At 40.2% G+C, this 19,654-nt stretch overlaps 1 protein-coding gene across 9 annotated transcripts in view; it reads right to left on the bottom strand.

The window, feature by feature from the left end:
* Kansl1 (KAT8 regulatory NSL complex subunit 1) overlaps positions 1–19,654 on the bottom strand; it is a 129,903-nt gene that overhangs the window by 87,823 nt on the left and 22,426 nt on the right. Inside the window, exons 1-2 of one of the 9 annotated variants that reach the window (XM_021176690.3) lie at positions 15,492–15,604; positions 280–324 (exon numbers count right to left, since the gene is read on the bottom strand). The exons of 5 other annotated variants lie outside the window; for them this stretch is intronic. The gene's annotated coding sequence lies outside the window, so the exon portion shown is untranslated. Of the gene's footprint in view, positions 1–279; positions 325–15,491; positions 15,618–16,393; positions 16,712–19,654 lie in introns of those variants that run through there. 3 more of the 9 variants (XM_021176689.3, XM_085829489.1, XM_021176692.3) reach the window with 3 other exon arrangements.

The raw sequence follows: 19,654 nt of genomic DNA, 5'->3' as shown, positions 1-19,654 counted from the left end.
ACTATTCTATTCTCTTCTTCTTTGCAATCCTCCTAAAATGCTGGTATAGCTGAACATCTCTTCCTTTTGCCTTCTCCTCAATTCACTTCCTTAGCAACAACTACTAGCATGAGATGGGGACCACTAACTCTCAGAAAAAGGCTTTTTTTTTTTCTGAGCTGCATTAACTTTCTAATCCTCTAGTCCTTGAAACCTCAGAATTGACTTTCTTCTTCCAGGTACTTTTTTCCTTTCTCCTCCTGCTTCATTTTCTTAAACCCTAACCCATTAATGACATACCTCAATTAACTGCTTCTTCTTCATTCCTGATTCATCTATTTGGGTCTGGAAACAAAGGGAAACCTATATAAAGAACTACACCAACTATCCCTAAAAGCACAATCTCTTGTACCCCTGGAGATCTCAAAAAATGCCCTCCCCAAATTATTTGGTTGTTGGTAGGGGTGTTGGTTGTGGTGGTACATCTTATGTGTGTGATGATCAGAGAATAACTTTTAAAAACTGGTTCTTCCCTTCCACAGTACATTCAGGAGATGGAATTCAGGTCTTTTGGCTTACAAGCACTTATACCTACTGAGCCATCTCACCAGCCTTCAATGACCATTTTGAAGGTCAATGTTCTCATAGTAATACTAAAAAACATCATTTGCATTTTTAAAAAATTGTGTTATTTTTAGATGGGTGTGTGCGTGTGTGTGTGCGTGCGTGTGCAGGAAGTCAGGGGGCAATGTGCAGGATTTGGTTCTCTCATTGTACCAATGTAGGACAGAGCAATAGAACTCAAGGCCAGTAAGTAAGTACCTTAAGCCCACCAAGCAATCTCTACTGGTCCTGGCCTTTACCTATGTTAACATTTGCAATGAGGGTACAAAAACAAAGATAAGGAAAATTGCTGGTATCTTAGAACCAAGACAATAGCACCAAACAATATTAATCACAGAATTCCTCACTTGCAGCTTGGGCCTGTTAGATGACCCAGCAAGTAAAGATGTCTGCCATCACCTGACTACCTACCTGGGTTTGACCAAGTCTTTCAAGTTGTCCTGATTTGTACACATACACTATAGCATGAATCACAAAGTTCATTATTAGTTGATTTTTAAAAGACATTCTTGATGAAATAGTAAAGATTATGGATGTTATCAGTTGCTCTAAGGACTCCTTAGAACACACAGGAAGAAGAGTGGCTTCATTAGTCACAACTGCCATACAACAACACTCCAATTCAACACTCTTGCTTCTTACTGTTTTTAGTTTTATCTATATTTAAGAAAGAAAGAAAGAAAGAAAGAAAGAAAGAAAGAAAGAAAGAAAGAAAGAAAGACACAACTACTTCACAATGCGGCTCGTAATAGGAAAACAAGCAAGATGTGGTGGCACAGATCAGTAATCCCAGAACTTATCAATAAACTAGGAGGATCAGGAGTTCAAGGCCAACCTTCATTACATACAAAGTCTAAGCCCAGTTTGGGCTACATAAGAACTTTCCTCAAAAACTAAAACTAATTTTTAAAAACTTTTTTATGAGTGTGTGGGTTTTAATGCATGTATGTGTACCATAGGCATGTCTGTTGTTCTCAGAAGTCAGAACAGGAAGGATATCAGATTCCCTGGCACTGGAGTTATAGATAGCTGTGAAGCACCATGAAGGTGGCTGAGAAACCTAACCCAGGTCTTCTGCAAGAATAACAAGTATTCTTATCCATGGAGTTAACTCTCCAGACACCAAAATTAGGTTAAATTTTAAAAGTAAAACAAACCAAACAACCAAGAATTTAAATTATGAACTATTCATAACAACATATGCAACACAGAATAACACTACATATCTATACTTACTGATAGAAAATGTTTTATTAAACAAAAAACTGTTATACAATATAGGAGCTCCTTTTGTTTAATAAGGTAGGTAGTAAGAGTTTGTAATGTCTACACCATAAAAAAGAATTAGCTGTCAGTAAAAGGGAGAGAAACAAAAGAGGAAAAGAGCCCAAAATACAAAGTAGAGCAAAACATTATACTACTCTTTCTTCACTTTTTAAACATCAAGACAGAATCTCCCTATGTAGCTCTGCTTGGCCTTGAACTCCAAGTACTGGGATTAAGGCCTTTAAAGGCCACTATGCCCAGCAACCATAATACACTTTCTTAAATTCAACAATGAGCAGAATGTCCTGACTTCTGCACATAGCAGTCATTCCTGTGGGGCACAGACTTGTATGTACACAAAATATTCATACATAAATTAATTTTTTAAAAATTTAAGTCAATTTTAAGCTTATGATAAATCACCTTTCTTTAAAGAAGTCTAGGCTTTAAAAGCTATAATTAACTTCATAATATTCATAACAACCAGGGCAATACATTTAGGGTAATTTGAGCTAAATAATACTCAAATTATATATACACAGAATAAAGAATTCTAGTCTGATGTGTGTTCATCTTTATCTAATCTAGAATACAATCTGTCAAGAACAGATGGCTCAGCTGGGCACTGTGATACATGCCTGTGATCCTACCACTTGGTAAGCAGAGGCAGGAAGATCTCTCTATTCCAGGCCAGCCAAAGCTCTGCAATGAATCCCTATTTCAGAAAAAAAAAAAAAAAAAAAAAAAAAAAAACAAACAAACCAAACCAAACAACTATGCAGTACATGTTGTCATAGGTTCATCTTATGAAACAAGCTCGTAGAAATGAAAGAATCACCAAATCAAGGCCTTTTAGCTACAGAAAAAGTGATCTGGGTGATAGTTTCTCAATTCCAAAGCAGTATTTTAGAGACAGAAAAGAAAATGGTTCAGCCAGTTAAGGAGTGAGCTCCAATCCTGACTACCTGAAATGATCACAGAATCCACATGATCAAAGGAAAGAACAGACTCCTGTGGATTATCCTCTGGCCTCTACATGTATATTGTGGTATAATGGTGTATACACACACACACACACACAAAGTTACAATAGAAAAAAATTTAGAAAGCTTCCCTGATGGAGATTCACACAGCCCTTCATCATATTAAATAACTTTTTCTATTAAAACTCCTAATAGGGCTGGAGAGATGGCTCAGAGGTTCAGAGCACTGACTGCTCTTCCAGAGGTCCTGAGCTCAATTTGCAGCAACCACATGGTGGCTCACACCCATCTGTAATAAGATCTGATGCACTCTTCTAGTTTGTGTCTGAAGACAGCTGCAGTGTACTCATATAAATGAAAAACAAATAAATCTTAAGAAAAAAAGAAAACTCCTAATAATACAGGAGATGTAGGCACACACCTGTATCCCAGCACTCAGGAAGCAGAGGCAGGTGGATCTCTGAGTTCCAGGCCAGCCTGGTCTACAAAGAGTTCTAGGATAGTGAGGTCCATACAGAGAAATCCTGTCTTAATAAAGTAAACCAAAACAAAAGACTACTGATTCCACATACACCATCATTCTGATGAATGTAAGACTACATAGTGCAACTGCATGACTTCTTTGATGTTATTCTATTATTCTTTTTTTTTTTTGTTTTTTTTCCGAGACAGGGTTTCTCTGTATAGCCCTGGCTGTCCTGGAACTCACTTTGTAGACGAGGATGGCCTCGAATTCAGAAACCCACCTGCCTCTGCCTCCCAAGTGCTGGGATTAAAGGCGTGTGCCACCACTGCCCGGCTTATTCTATTATTCTTAATTGTGACAGTTTCAAGGGGTAAACTCCTTAATATAAGTGGCACTTGGAAAACAAAAACATATACCCAGAGGACAATTTCTCAACGACAGCACCGCTAACATCTTGGTTGGGAAATTTTTATCACGATGGGGAGTGAAGGGCAATTCTGTATGTTGCAGAGTATCTAAGGGCATCACCAATTATAGATAGGTATATAGATACCAGTAGTGCCTTCTCTGAAAAGGGGAAAAAAAAAAATCAGGCAAGTCAAGCACACCCCCAATGACAGCAAAGCAAAACCACATACTACCACAACTCCTTAAGACGTCTTGAAATAAGAATCTCTCCACACTGCTCTTCTGAGCACTGTTAAGTCAGAACCTATATATGAACAAACACCTCACTTTTATTCTTTGTAATTCCCTAGTTAGCAACTCAGGTGCACAAGACTTACCTGTAAACATGTACCCTGAAGAAGAAAAAGAAGAAGAAAAAGAAAAAAAAAAAGACTACAGAGACCCAAGTTGAAGAGCTAAGGTAATCTGGTTAGCCAATAAGCCAAGTATTACAATCAACCATACTTATACTGAAAACAAAAGCAAAAGTCAAATAAGAAAAAAACTCCTACTGCCCCTAATAGGGTTTCTACTAATAAGGCCATTTCACCATTACCTCATTTTGAGAGGGGAGGCGGGAAACAAGGACACATTTTAAGTGCAAGAAGGTTAAAAAAGCATATACAAAAAGTTGGCAAGTATCAATTGAGCTATAAAAACATTAGTTAAAATTTCAGTATGAGAGACATGGACAAGATAATGGTGATGCTCTTTTCTAGTTAGAGAAAATGGCATGAAGAAAATGGTTCTAGGAAACCACAGGACATACTAATATAGTTAATACAAAAGAAGAATGTTCTTAAATATATACCCTAGTAATAGAAAAGGCAAGTTTAAAAGGTGGGGAAGTAGTTTGATGTGTGGTCATGAATGGCCAGCATGTACTCAGGCTTGAGATAACTGTGTACCATTTAGACTCTGAAATGTGACCCCAGCTCTACAGAGACTAGCTGAACAGACAGATTAAAAAGGAAGGAGAAAAAACAATAGAAAGATCAAGGACTAATGAATACATGACAACAACAACAATGCAATGAAAACCTCTCTAAGACTGTCATCAAAGCAAAATATTTTTTCAGATCTTAAACCAGAAATATGAAGGGGCTGAGTTTACCTAAAAGTCAAATACAGGGTATATAAAAAATATGCAATATTTATAAGGACAACATATAATAAAGAAATCTCTCTTATCCAGCCTAACTTTACCTTCCTGATCAAATTCTTTCATTTCTTTCTCAGGCTCAGGTTTGGGATATCCTCTTTATTACTAACCCCACCAGTGCAGCCCAAGCCCTCCCCAGCTCAGACCTAGATAATCCTAACAGCTTCCTGGCTGCTACTGTAGTTCCTTAATTGCCTCATTTCCATACTCTCCAAGTTGCTACATTGTTTTTCCCACAAGTTCAAATTCTTCAAGATTAAACTTGAAGTACTATCAGGCAAGTCTATATACCAAGACATCATTCACCTAGAAACTCCTTTTAGTCCCAAACTTCTACATCTCCAGCAGCTCCACAAAATTTTCTCCAGCTACTCGATTCTTATCCTTTCTGCTTAAACTATACGACGGACCTCAAGTCAGTTACATTCAACTCAAGTTATCCAAATGTTCCCCAACTGCCAATTTATTAACTCTAAGAAAAGCAAAATTCCTTGATAAGTTTCCCTCTTTTACATGCTTACCAACTTTATCTAGATATGATAATCATTAAGTACCATCATGGATATGGTTAAGAGTTCCCCCAAAACAGGCCCTCAAATACACACCAGTTTTGTTAAAAGATCTAATCAACTGACAGAAAGAGAACTTGGGAGATGATCCAAAGAGCAGCTGGAATAAATCAGATTGTGTATTACAGCTTCAGGAAGAGAGGAACTGCAAAGTAATCTGTGATCAAGTAACTGGAAGCTACAGCACAGGATAGTCTTTCAAGACAGGGTTTCTCTATGTAGCCCTGACAGTCCTGGAACTGGATCTGTAGACCAGGCTGGCCTTGAACTCAGAGATCCTGCCTTCTGAGTGCTGGAATTAAAAGCGTCCCCACCTCATGATACTTTAAACATAAAAATAAGTCCATTATATAATTTGAAATGTGCTAGAGAAGGGCAACAAAGTATTTTTTAAAAGTGGATGGGGGGGGGGGGCAGCGGCTAGAGAGATGGCTCAGAGGTTAAGAACACTGACCACCCTTCCAAAGGTCCTGAGTTCAAATCCCAGCAACCATATGGTGGCTCACAACCATCCATAACAAGATTTGACGCCCTCTTCTGGAGTGTCTGAAGACAGCTACAGTGTACTTACGTAAAATAAATAAATAAATAGTGCATCTTTAAAAAAAAAAAAAAAAGTGGATCTGACTACCTAAACAGGTTCCTAAAACAACTTGAGCCTCTGAACTGAGAATATTTCATAATCACTATGGGTATATTAACTGGAAGACAGGTTACTAAGAGTGCTGTTCATGAAGTGGGACAGAAGGCTCAGAAGGCAAACTAACAGCAAGCCTGACTTCTTCAGTTTTATCCCTGGAGTCCAAATGGTGGAGGCCCAACCTTCACAAGAAGTCATCTGACTTTCACACCTATACACCTTGGTACACATGTAGCAGTGCTTCTCCAACACACACACACACATGTTAAACTTCTAATTACTAGCATTAAATGTCCTTTTACTATGCCAACCAATGTCTATTTTACCTATATATATATTTTTTTTAGAAATATCTATTCTTTTTTTTTTTTTAAAGATTTATTTATTATATGTAAGTACACTGTAGCTGTCTTCAGACACTCCAGAAGAGGGCGCCAGATCTCGTTACAGATGGTTGTTAGCCACCATGTGGTTGCTGGGATTTGAACTCTGGACCTTTGGAAGAGCAGTCAGGTGCTCTTACCCACTGAGCCATCTCACCAGCCCCTATTTTACCTATATTTTTATTTAATCTTCAAAGAAACATTGTTTAGTAAGTCCTACTGTCCTTATTTTATGAATGAGGAAAACCTGATGTTCCAAGATAAGTAATTTGCCCAAGGTCACAACTACTATGTTGAAAAAGCAAAAATCTCATACTTTTTAAAGAATTATTTTTATCGATGTATATAACTAAGGGTGTGCCTATGAGTTTGTAGATCTGAGGAGGCCAGATCCCATGGAGTTGAAGTTCCAGACAGTTGTGAGCAACCTGGTGTAGGTGCTAGGAACCAATCTCTGATCCTGCAAAAGAACAGGAAGTGCTTTTAACAGCTGAGCCATCCCTAGCCCCAGGCTCAAGCTTAAAATTATACTAGGCAAAGTTCAAGGTTAGGTTTAACATGGAAGGTCCTTAACTCTAACATTAAAACTTTAATTTTAGTCTTTAGAGAAAAATCAATAAGAACACCCAACGATCTGTTTTCTCAGATATATTTATTAAAATATATTTATCAATCAGAACACAAAGGATAACAAGTCCAGTAAAGGAAGACACAAGCAGAGAAGTAGTCAGCATAGGCTTTACAGAGGAAATAGGTCTCAAGTACAAAGCTCATGCAAGCAAGACTCCTCTATACCAAAAATAAAGGGAAGAATAAACTGTCCCAACACCAAACTCAAAACCAACTTCTGCACTTCAATAAATATTCCCTGCGTAAATTGTGATGTAAATCAGTGGTTTATCTTCTAACAGAAACACCTCATGTGTCTACTAACATCAAACCACAGAAAGATTACAAAATTGTACAGTCTCACTAATGCCATAAGATATAAACTAAGTGTGAAGACAGTTTTGTGTGTTTTATCTGGAGCGGTTAAGAAAAGTTTCCAAGAAAGACACCCTGAATGATTCTGAGAGTGGGTACAGTTTACTCCATCCACTTTATGCAAAACACTGAGTAACCAACTCACAGGCTCTAGAACCTGGACACAATGATCAACACATTCAAAATGTTTGTAGTGCCTCCGCCTGACTTCAGATCCTCATTAGGTATTACGATAATTAAGGCATTAGTAGTAATAATCTCCAGTTTCCCTTCCTTCTTCCATCCAGTCTTGACAAGCTTCCAGTCTTGCCTCTACTATACTGACTACATCAAAGGCAAGAATGGAGGGAAGGAGGAAAATCAAATCTGATTATGTGATGCTTAGACTAAGAATAAATTTCAAATTCCTTATCTACTCCCTTAGCAATCAACATCTGAAGCTCTCTACACTCTGCCTTCACTACTCACCAGAATACATAAAAATCCCAGGTTTTTCCATGCTCCTCTCTCTCTTTACCCATTCTACTCTTTCAAAGTTTAGCTTCAAATTACAAGATCATCCAAGTGTGTCTCATTCCTTCCAGACTGAGTTGGCATTCATAATCTAGCCTTATAATCTGTACTCCCTTGGCACACTGGGCAATAGCAGCCAATATAACAAAAACTCCCTTTGAGGCCAGCCTGGTCTACAAAGTGAGTTCCAGGACAGCCAGGGCTATACAGAGAAACCCTGTCTCAAAAAAAAAAAAAAAAAAAAAAACACAAAAAACAAAAAACCTCACAGATTTCAGCCCATCATTCCTTAGGTTAAACATTTCTTATATAAAAACAATATGGTTTGTGTTAAATCTATTTTCTATAAGGAGCACAGTGCCAACAGATAAATACAAGCTTTTACACTGAATGAATCAGATGCAGATCCACTAGGAAAAAGTTAGCAGGAATATCTGATCATGAGGTGACACAATCTAAAGTCTTTACCAACTGAACACAGTTGGTAAACCTCATCAATCTCCAAGTTCCACTCATTCACACAGCCAAATTCCTGTACCCAGACTGCAAAGCTTAAGATAAGGTTTCACTATATTATAGAGCCCTGGTTGGTCTGGAACTAAAGAGATCTGCTGCCTTTGTCTCCTAAATGCTGGGATTAGAAATATGCTCCACAACCATTTGGAAAAATTTTGACCTATTTTAACTACTATACTTTGAAGGTAATGTCTACCAATTTTTTTTTATTACGTATTTCCTCAATTACATTTCCAATGCTATCCCAAAAGTCCCCCATACCCCTCCCCCCACTTCCCTACCCACCCATTCCCATTCTTTTGGCCCTGGCATTCCCCTGTATTGGGGCATATAAAGTTTGCAAGTCCAATGGGCCTCTCTTTCCAGTGATGGCCGACTAGGCCATCTTTCGATACATATGCAGCTAGAGACAAGAGCTCCGGGGTACTGGTTAGTTCATCATGTTGTTCCCCCTATAGGGTTGCAGATCCCTTTAGCTCCTTGGGTACTTTCTCTAGCTTCTCCATTGGGAGCCCTGTGATCCATCCAATAGCTGACTGTGAGCATCCACTTCTGTGTTTGCTAGGCCCTGGCATAGTCTCACAAGAGACAGCTATATTTGGGTCCTTTCAGCAAAATCTTGCTAGTGTATGCAATGGTGTCAGCGTTTGGAAGCTGATTATGGGACGGATCCCTGGATATGGCAGTCTCTAGATGGTCCATCCTTTCATCACAGCTCCAGTCTACCAAATCTTAAATGGAATAACTCAAAATGTTATCTAGCAACTACACTTTTAGGAACCTACCCAACAGAAGTATTTTCATGGATACACAGATATCTATACCTAATCTCTTCACTTAAGAATAGTAATTTTAAAAAATAGCTTAAATTTTAAAAATATAAAGCCCTCTAAGAAGTTTGAGCCAATTTGTATATAAGACACAGAAACAAAGAGAGAAGGGAATGTGAGAATTTGTAATATTTGTCTGTGTGCACTTAGAGAGGCCAAAAGGCAGCACTGGACTCCCTGGAGCTGGAGGTCCAGGTGGTACAGGTGAGGCCACTTAGCATGGATACTAAGAACCAAACGCCAGGCTTCTGCAAACACAGGAAGTACTCTTAACCCCTGAGCTATCTCTCCAGCCCCAGATGTAATTTTTTGAAGGATGATTATATAATCAAACTATTAACAGTGCTTATCTATTTCTACCCTATTGTGAATTCAAATTCCTTACCAGTCTTAAGTTCAGATACAAAAGCACAGAACTTTTATCTCTAACAAACCTAGTGACTTTGAACAATCCTAAAATTTAAAACTTCTTGAAGAACCCAAGCCAATTAAAAAAGAAAAGAACTGTTCTTCATGATTCACAGTTAAATTCCAGAAATCCTACCAAAACCAACTTTTTCCCTTAAATTGATTGATTAAAAATATTTTCCAATGCCAGAGAAATGTTAAAAATTTATACTAGTAGCCTTCTTTTGTTCTACTGACAAGCCCAAGACCAGATAGTGTGGAATAAATTACCAACTACAAAAAGTACAAGTATACACATGCACACATATTTAAGGTCTATATCTAGTCCCTATTCTCCACATATGAACAGCATAGTCAAACTCTCAAGACTTAGAATATATCTTTGTGAGTTTGGGTGCATGTGCATGTGTCTAGAGATCCTACCCAGGGCCTGACAAGTGCTAAGCAAGCATTCTACTAATCTAGAGTCTCCCCTTCCTCCCTCCTCCCCCACTTCTATAAAATCTCTGCACTAGTAAATGCTAAAAACTCAGAAACTCATCAGTCCCAATCCCTCAGACCCTCTAGTACTAACAATCAGTCAATAAAGGCCAAACAAAAGTAATGAGAGAATGTGGGTATCCGTTGACAACATTGTTACTCAATCATGTTATTCCTCAACATTTCCCCTCCAACTGAATTTAACCAGGTCTGACCTTAAACTGCTATTTTGTTGTTGTTGTTTTTTAGAAGAAACTAAAAGGTGAGAAACCTCATCAAATTCATGCCCCCTTTTCCAAATAAGAACAAAATCTACTATATTTAAATTTATAACTAAAATCTCTGTTCAAATTTCTGGTTCAAGTAACAATGTACAGTAGCAAAAATTACACTGAATTTAGCTCAACTCTGCATCCTGACTCCATCATTTAGAGAAGAAATTTAAATACAAAACCCTAGAAAACAAATTCAGAGCCAGTAATTGTATAAATAATTCTGTGGTAGAAATCATTCAAATCCTAAAATTCTATGAAGTTAGTTTGAAATCTTAAAAAGATTTGTAGAAAAAAATTTTATGTAGGGAATGTTGGCATACAGGATATAATCCCACCTCCCAGAGGCTGATGCAAGGTTCTTAAGTTACTGGTAGTGAGCTGGAGGCCTGCCTAATAGACCATGTTTTGAAAAACTAAGGGTTGGTATTACAGCTTAGCACCACAAACAAGATGCAACTTTTATTAAACAATTAGCATTTGCCAAAACCGTGGTAGCCAACAGAGGATTAAAGTTTAAAGAGGGAAAGAGACAGCTCAGCCATTAAGACCACTTACAGTTCCCAGCACCCATATCAGGCAGCTCACACCACCCATAATTCCTGCTGCAGGAATTACACACTCACATGTAGACACACATACAAATAACTAATAAATACATATTTTTGAAAATCTGAAAAAAAAAAACCACTTAAAATGTCCCCTTCAATCATGAAAAAACAAACTTACTTGGTTCATAAAAGTTTATACTATTCATTAAAATCTTCATATACAATCATTAAATTTTTCAAGCAGACTATTCATTCAAGTTTGTTTGTTTTTTTTTAAGACAGGTCTCACTTTGTAGCTCTGGCTGTCGTGGAACTTACTACATAGACCATGTAGGCCTCAAACTCAGAGATCCACTGCCCATACTGGGATTAAAGGTATGTGCCATTCCAATTGGCTTCCAAGTTTGTTTTTCATTCACCAGCTAGCTATGCTCTCTAATTTGTGGAAGTTGGTTTCCACTTTACATTTTGGCTTCACCTTTACCCTACCAAAAATGTAATAAAGCTTAACCAAAGTAAATAAATAAATAAAATAAAATAATCTACTGTACTTTTGACTCCAAGCGTTTTGGTGAGTCACTATTATTATCTAGCTAAGGTTTTCTAATAGCCTATACACAAAGGGCCAGACCTGTGACTAAACATAAACATGATGCCAGAGCACTTTCTCCACTATTTAGTTGTAAACCACCTGTCTTTGTCCTCTTTTCTTCATTTTAAATAAGCTCCTTCCTTCATGAGTTAGGCTGTTCTGGTCTCAGGAAGGATATTTTACATTAGTGTCCTTTTCTTGTTCTCTTTATAGAGTACAGTGCAGATGTCTCAAATAAAATGCCCCAACACCTGGCCTGCTATCCTAGTGCAAACAAGATTTGGACCATTTCCCTTTACCTTAAAAAAAACAAAGCAAAACAAAAACTTTTGTTATTTCAGTTTTTAAAAAGAATCTACAGGAAGAATTATTTTTCAACCTGAACAGACATAGTTATAGTTTCAAACCTAATAAACTCTATAGTTTATTAATAAACTCTTTAGTTTACAGACACTAAAGTTGTGCAAAAACATTACTACCAGAGTGTAGAAATTCAGACAAAAGTAGGACTCTTCTTGGTACTTCCATTTCTCAAAATGTAAGCTCAAAAACTGAGGTGAACAACAACAAAAGACAATAGAAATTAGGAAAGTACTGTAAGTAGAGGGCATCAACATTTCACGTCTGCCAGAAGAGATAGGAAGTACTACCTTTTGAGTTTTATATATAGATTGAGAAGAGAATTGTGGGTCATAGAAATAACCAGAGATAACTGCTAGCTATACTTAATCTACACTACTTCTTTCCATCTAGATCAAGAAATAGACAGGTCTTAGAACTAGAGGCAATACAATACAATACACACACACACACACACACACACACGAGGCAATACAATACAATACACACACACACACACACACACACTCTCTCTCTCTCTCTCTCTATATATATATATATATATATATATATATATTACACAAAAATTTTTCCAGAAAGACACTTTCATTTCTGTCTTAATTGCCTCACCAAAAAAAGGTGGTGGGAAAGATGAGTCCTAGGAACCTTCCACCCCCACCCAAAGAAACTGAATAGGAAAACACACCATTTAAACCCAAAGCTTTCTCTGTACAATATAATGTTTTAAAGAGCATTTTGAAAAATTATTTTTCTAAAATAAGGAAACAATTTCACTCACAGCTACAACAACTCAATACTAAAATGCCTTTGAAAATAGGCATCACCACCTACAAAAGCCTTGTTTACAGATCACATAAAATAGCTCATATCAAACACAGCAAACCCCAAATTTGTTCACTGTAAAAGTAATTAAAATCTGTGGCCAAACTAGATTTGGTCAAAATCCAGGGGCTATACTATACAGAAACACTGATTACAGTGTAGCATTACTAGAGAAAAAAAGACATCGGTGGTATCTGAAGGAGAAAAAAAATACAATATTCTTTCTTCTCACCTTAATAAAAGTCCAAATAAATTAAACTCTTTCCTAGCTTCCAGAATTTTCCTTGACAGGACAGTAAATTATCTAAAAGTCAAAGAGTGCTCTGCAGATTTAATATTACATGAACATGAAAGTCAGACACTAATGGTCTGAATTATGTTTTCAGGAAAGATACAGCAACCCAATACTTGCAGATTCCTATAGGTAGGAAAACCAAACCTCCAATTTATCTCAAAATCTGCATAGAACTGATGACTTAATTGTGTACAGAAACAAATCATAAATGTTTTCATCACATACACTTAATTAAATAACTACCTTCATCAGAATAAAGATTTTAAGAATCTATGTGATTGTTAATGGTTCCAAGTAGATCACACTTCAAAAATAATGTCAAACCACCTCAAGTTCCGAGGTCACTAACAAATCAAATCAAATATTCTAAAGGTCAAAAGAACTGTACACTTGGTTGGCTAAACCTAGTGGAAATCTAATTCAGGATTCCATGACTAAGGGTCCTTACTGAATAGTTACAATACATTGTTTAAATTTCCAAAGGATGAGCATTTTTACCTCGCAATATTTTTAGAGCAACACATCACACTGCACCTATCACATGACATGATGTAACTGTTAGCAAAGAAAATGGCCCAAGTCATTGATAACATACATCAGGAGAAAACAGATTAATCATACCCAAGAATTTATATTTACTTTTTGAAGCTAGTAACTTACCTAGAAAAAGAAAAAAAATGTACTTTAGCATTTTATAGTTAATATTTACAAGAAGTTATAATAAACAACCAAGTAAGAAGGTTCGAAAACTAGAATTAAAAACTTCTCTATCAAAAATGCAACAAAGAAACACATCAGAAGTATCCACTGTCAGAGGAAGAAAAAAAGTCTCAACTGACAACAGCTGCAGTTAATTAAAAATTTCTAAATTGGTAAGAGAGTAAGACAAGAAACCAAGTACAGACCATAGAAGAGAGGAAAGGGAAACACGCCCACTTTATGCTTTTGTAAATACTGGTACTTCAAATGACCTTAAAAACAAAAACAAAAAAGGGAGGTGGGGTGGGAAATATAAACTGCAGACCATTCTAAGAAACAGAAATCATTTTAATATAACGATTTTCCCTACTTGATTGAAAGTACTTTTGAGAAGAAGTTCTGTAACTATATCATGATTATGCAAGGCAAGGATTATGTAATTTTATCGTTTATTTTAAAATGTTCTCCGAATGTATTAAAAAAAAAAAAAAACCCTAAAGCATTGTGATCTCTCTAATGGGCAGAGGGACACTTACTTGGCTACAGCTTAAAATATTTACACCGCCCCCAAACAAACAAACAAACAAACAAAACCCCACAATGATTGCTAGCCACGTGATGAAGGATATGGCAACACCAGGATTGTGAATGGAGGGGAGGAAAGCTAGGTTGGAGGACTAGCGAGATTTCTCTTAACTTTGGGGACTGCAGGATTCGGGTTTCTCAATCCTTAAGGTACCAAATTCTAACCCCTAAGAGTTGTACAGCTAACACCCTCAAGTGCGGTTTTATTAATAGGTCACGGAAAATGCTCCAGTGACCTCCAGGATAAAGGAGGAAAAAACAGGCGGAGGAAAGAGCAATTTAAAGTGGCGCCATCATGTCACCCCTTTTCCCCTAAGGCAATCAATAAGCAATAGTTAAGTAACGAGTTTCTCTAAAAATCCACATTGGGATTCCAACATTGGAAAACAAAAGGATTTCTAGGTAAAACATGGGAGTCAGATTGTTTACAATACGGAAAACAATTATAAACTATTTGCTGAGAATCAAAGGCAGTCAGTCCGAAAACAGGCCCCCCCAAAAGCAGTAAGATTCCAACTCACTTAAAAGCAAATAAATGCCTCTTCCTCTTTAGTTGAAAAAAAGGGCTGCCTGAGACTAGATCCGAAAACGCAAATGACCTCAATATTTAAGCAACAAAAAATGTTAACAATCAGAGTTGTGATACAAACCGTGAGACAGACATGCAAGATGTGTTTGAGCAAAGAAAGACCTTTTGCAGTCAAGAGAAGTTCAAGGCGAGAGCAAGAGTTTGTTTTTGGTCTTTTTGTTTTTGTTTTTTTCGGAAATAAACCAGGTTCTCCAGGCCGCCTTTTTAAATAGAACGCCAAAGGAAAGCCCAGCGAACGAGGCGGCAGCTGGTGGGGAAGGGCCCCCGCACACCCCCGCCCTTGGGGCGACTCCCAGCCCGGACCCGCAGCGGGGAAGCCCGAAGAGGCCATTTAAAGTTCCGGGGATTTTTCTTCCCCTGCCCAGCCTTTCTAGTTACAACTAACAAAGAGAGGGAGAAATGGGAACCACAGGGAGAGCGAGGAGAAGGAGAAAGGGCAGCGGGAGGAGGAGGAAAGGAGCAGCAGCAGCACCTACCACGTGATGGAGGAGCGTAGCCCGGGCGGATTCGGCCCCACAAAATGGGCGCAGTTTGCAAACAGCCCCCCGGCCTGGGCGCCGAGGACCAGCGGGCGGGGGCGCGCGGCTGCTGCTCCGGCCGGGCCCGCCGCTCTCCTCCCCCCCGGCGCCCGGAGCCGCCCTGACTTTCCGGGCGGGGGGGCGAGGCGGAGGGGGAGGGGAAGGCGGCGGCGGGGAGCGGCTGCTTTTTCTTCTCTTTCGGGCCCTTTCTCCGGCCTTCCTCCGTTCCGGCCCGGCCTGGGCACGGCCGGGGACCGCAGCCCCGGCGGGCGGGCGGGGGCAGAGGGTAGAGCTGCCCCCCCCGCCCCGCACAAACAAGCGCCGCCGTCTGCAGCCCGCGCCCGTACCCCGGCCGCCACCCCGGGCGCTTCTTCCCGGCCGGGGAGCGCACTTCGGCCGCCCCCCAAGCCGCCGCGGCGAGACGAGTCGGCTTCGCTACGGCGCTTGGTTCTCCCGCCGGCTCGGCGAGCGGTGGCGGTGGCGGCGGCGGCACTGGGAAAATGGCGGCCGAGCTCCTTTTCCCTCCCCCCCTTTAATCTGAAGCGGAGGGAGAATGGAGCGAGCAAGCGAGCGGGCGAGTGCCGGGGACACGGGGAGGAGGGACAGCAGCGCCTCCGCCGGCTGCGGCTGCGGCGGGCCGCTCCGCCCCGGCGCGCCGCCAGGGGGCGCCCGCCTCGCCGCCCCCGCGGGCTGCCAGGAGGCGCGGCCGCCGCCGCCTCAGTCATGGCTCCTCGCCGCGGCCGCTGCTTCTGCGCCTCTGTTTGCGGAAACCGGTGCCTGGTGCCTGATACGTGCACCAGCGACACGCGGCACTGCGGCAAGCGACGCGGGGCCCTCGCTTCGATCGAGGTGAGGCTAACCTGAGGCGCTGACGCCGTCACATTCCCTCGGCTCTGGGGCTGGCGGTGCTGCGCGCCGGTTTGAGGGGAGGGCGGACTGACACAGCAGAGCTAGAGGACGTGAGCGAAGAACTGTGTGTGCAGTGAATGAAGAAGCTGCTGCGGCCACACTACCCCAGGGCCAAGCGTGCTCTGAGACGGGCAGGAAGCTCCTTGACCAGTGACGCGGTCCCTGCCACCCGCCCTTTGTCCTACACCCTGCTCTGTACACTGCAGCACACGGCTGGCTGCTAGCCCTAGCGCCACGCTCTGCAGCCGCCAAACCAAAAAATAAGCGGACGCCATTGCGCAGACGCGAGCTAGGACCGACTCGGGGCTAGCCCGGGCAGGGGCAGCTGGGAGCTAGAGGGGAAATGATGGCCCACCAGCGCCGGGCCCGCTGGGAACTGTAGTTTTCGTTAAGCCCGCGTCTTGTTTTAGGCTTCTTGATTTGTCAGATCCTCCAAAATAGGCAAAAACGCATTCATTACACAGTAATGTTTTTGTTTCCTGCTACTACCAAATTAAAGTTCACAGACCCGCTAAAAGTTTAACAATGAACAACAAAGCAAACCTGTCATGTTCCTACCAGCGTTGACTTAAAAGTAGTGGCACCTAATTACTCTTGACTCTAGTCTGTCAGCACGATATCGGTGCCTTCCTCCCAAATAAGGTTTAATATAAGAGAACATTTTCTGGACTTAGAAAACTTAATATAACGCAAAGTGATACAGTACAAATCCACCACCCTTTAAAGCTAACGATGTCCAACGATTATTAGGACTCACCAAAATCAAATAGCATAAAACTTGTTCCAACAACTAAATCACCAAGCTCAGCAGATGAGAAGAGTAGAGTCTACCAAAAAGGAAGATGTAAAATGCTCAATACTTTGTGTGGTTTACCAAACCAGTATCCGGTGTTATGTGTCACTTCAGCTCCTCAAAAAAAACTATTGTTATAGACCAGTTTTCATTAGCCCACAAAGTCTCTAACTCACCAAGTTTCTGCAGTATCTGCATTTATATTTTTCTTGAATTTCCATCTGCATTTTTAAAATTACACTCTCAAATATGATCTTGGTTTTCAAATATCAAAGGCAGGAGACAACCTAGAGTCAATACACAGCGATAAACTGATAGATGTATACATATTTACATATGCATCCAAAAAAGATCAATAGTTTGGGCTTTTAAACTTATAATACAGGTAAGATTGTGTGTTTGCATGTGTGTGTATGTGTGTGTGCCTGAGAGCGCATATATATCCACATAAACAGTAATGCCACAGAGGATGTTTATACATAATTACAGGACCAACAGATGGTGACCTAGAGCCCTAATCTGAAGATAACAAAATCTAAATTAGCTGAATGAAAATAAGGCAAAGCTTTCTACAATATTAAATTTAATTTCTTAAATATTAGTGAAAGAAACTCTTTATAACATGTTATTAACTATCCCAACTCTTAAAATCTTGACTATCTAGACAGTCATGGTGCTGCATGCCATTTATAATTTCAGCACTAGGAAAAGAGATGCAGGAGAACTCTGTGAGTTCAAGACCAGCCTGTTCTACATACTGAGTTCTGTGACAGCTGGGTACAGACACGCAGGCAGATTTCTGAGTTCGAGGCCAGCCTGGTCTACAGAGTGAGTTCCAGGACAGCCAGAGCTACACAGAGAAACCCTATCTCAAAAAACAAAAGCAAAACAAACAAACAAAAAACCACAACAGAAACTTCACTACCTAACTCAAGCACATTGGCACACGCATCCAATTCCAGCATTCAGTGGGGTTGGGGAAAGCATGAAAGTCCAGAGTTCCTGAATCTCACTATAACCAGTCCAATTAAAAAATGAAAATACAAAAACACAAAACAACAACAAAACTAAGTACCAAGTGTATGAACAACTGCATTTAAAATGAGCAACCACAGACAAAAATCTATACATAAGACAGAGTTTCTCATGTACCCCTGGCTGTCCTCTCCCTGTAGACTAGGCTGGCCTTGAACTCTGAGATCCAACAGCCCCTGCCTCCAGAATGCTGGGACTAAAGGCATGCACCACTAGACTGAAGTCTTCTTCTTCTTCTTTTTTTTTTTTGATTTTTCAAGACAGGGTTTCTGTGTAGCCGTGGCTGTCCTGGAACTCACTCTGTAGACCAGGCTGGCCTTGAACTCAGAAATCCTCCTGCCTCTGTCTCCCAAGTGCTGGGATTAAAGGCGTGCGCCACCACGCCCACAGAGGAGGTTTTGAAAAAGAAATGTATTTCTTTCTAAGCCAGGCATGGTGAAGCACGCCTTTAATCCCAGCACTCTGGAGGCAGAGGCAGGAGGATTTCTGAGTTCAAACCAGCCTGGTCTACAGAGTGAGTTCCAAGACAGCCAGGGCTAACCCTGTCTTGAAAACAAAACAAAAAAACTAAAAACCTCCTCTAGAGACAAGCTTGGTGACAACTTCTCAAATTCTATCAATCCCACGGTGGATCCAGGAAGATCAGGCATTCAAGGTCATCCTTAGCTATACACCAACACATAGACTTTCTAGACCAGCTAAAGTCATATAAAATCCATATGCTTGCTGGTACACAAAGAGGGAAGACAAGACATGGAGCCCAGAATTGGGGGAGTGCTAAAACACAGAAAAAACAAAATTCCCCCAGAGAAACAATGCATGATAAGGCTGATTAAAACATGCACACAAAGCTGAGCTTGATGGTTCAGGATGTTGATCCTACCCAGCACTTGGGAGGCAGAGGGGCCAGATTTCTGAGTTTGAAGCCAGCCTGGTCTACTACAGAACTTCCAGGATAGCTAGGACTTTACAGAGAACTCCTGCCTCAAAAAGCACACAAGCAAACACAAGCAAGGTAGCACATATCTATGATCACAGCATTTGGGTTGCAAAAGCAGGAGGATTACCGACAAATTGCCAGGCTACCCTGGTCTACATAGTGAGTTCCAAACCATCAAGTACCACACAGTGAGGTCTTGCTTCAAACAAACAAACAAAATCCACATTTATAACCTATTAGAACAGTCATAATTGATGTGCTCAATATCCATTCTATCCTGGGCAAATATTTTTACTTGGGATTAGTTAGGACTGAGCATGAGGTAAGAGTGAAAGCTACCTACGAAGACCCTGAAAGAACCAAGAAGAAACCATTCATCTTAATATGAGATGGGAAAAACAAAAATTTAGCACCGCCCCCACTGCCACTAAATAGTTTAAACTA

This window comes from Mus caroli, unplaced genomic scaffold, assembly GCF_978045245.1.
Source record: "Mus caroli unplaced genomic scaffold, Mus_caroli_1 scaffold_13, whole genome shotgun sequence".
Taxonomy (NCBI): domain Eukaryota; kingdom Metazoa; phylum Chordata; class Mammalia; order Rodentia; family Muridae; genus Mus; species Mus caroli.
The sequence above is the reverse complement of the archived record's forward strand: the minus strand, read 5'-3'. Positions and strand labels throughout refer to the sequence as shown.